Source organism: Cryptomeria japonica, unplaced genomic scaffold (assembly GCF_030272615.1).
Source record: "Cryptomeria japonica unplaced genomic scaffold, Sugi_1.0 HiC_scaffold_61, whole genome shotgun sequence".
Taxonomy (NCBI): domain Eukaryota; kingdom Viridiplantae; phylum Streptophyta; class Pinopsida; order Cupressales; family Cupressaceae; genus Cryptomeria; species Cryptomeria japonica.
The window spans coordinates 399,312-400,000 of record NW_026728883.1 but is presented as its reverse complement, the minus strand read 5'-3'; positions in this window follow the sequence as shown (position 1 = coordinate 400,000).

The following is a 689-nucleotide window of genomic DNA, read 5'->3' as shown; positions in this document are numbered from 1 at the left end:
TGTGCTCCAAGGTGCGGCGTGCACGAAGTCGGAGCCCGGTTTGCCCCGGGTGCGCACCTCGCGTGCACCTTGGCGCGGTGGGCACCATGGCGTGCACGAAGTCGGAGCCCGGTTTGCCCCGGGTGCGCACCCCGCGTGCACCTTCGCCGGGGTGGGCACCTCGGCTGGGTTGCGCGCCCTGGTGCGCACCAAGGAGCGCTCCGAAGTGTGCTCCAAGGTGCGGCGTGCACGAAGTCGGAGCCCGGTTTGCCCCGGGTGCGCACCTCGCGTGCACCTTCGCCGCGGTGGGCACCTTGGCTGGGTTGGGCACCATTGAGCGCTCCGAAGTGTGCTCCAAGGTGCGCACCATGGCCCTCCAAGGTGCGCAGCATGGCGTGCACGAAGTCGGAGCCCGGTTTGCCCCGGGTGCGCACCTCGCGTGCACCTTCGCCAGGGTGGGCACCTCGGTGCGCACACCTTCTCAATGTTTTCTTGCCTTTTCTGGAAATTGGTGAAGGCAGCGCATCAAAGGTGCGCACCTCGGTGTGCTCCGAGGTGCGAACCCGAGAGCGCTCCGAGGTGCCCACGAAGTCGAAAGTCGGGTTAATTGCATTGTTTTCCCCGGGTGCGCTCCGAGGTGCGCAACATCGGTGCGCACCAAGGAGGGCTCCGAAGTGTGCTCCAAGGTGCGCACGATTCGGAGCTCGGTT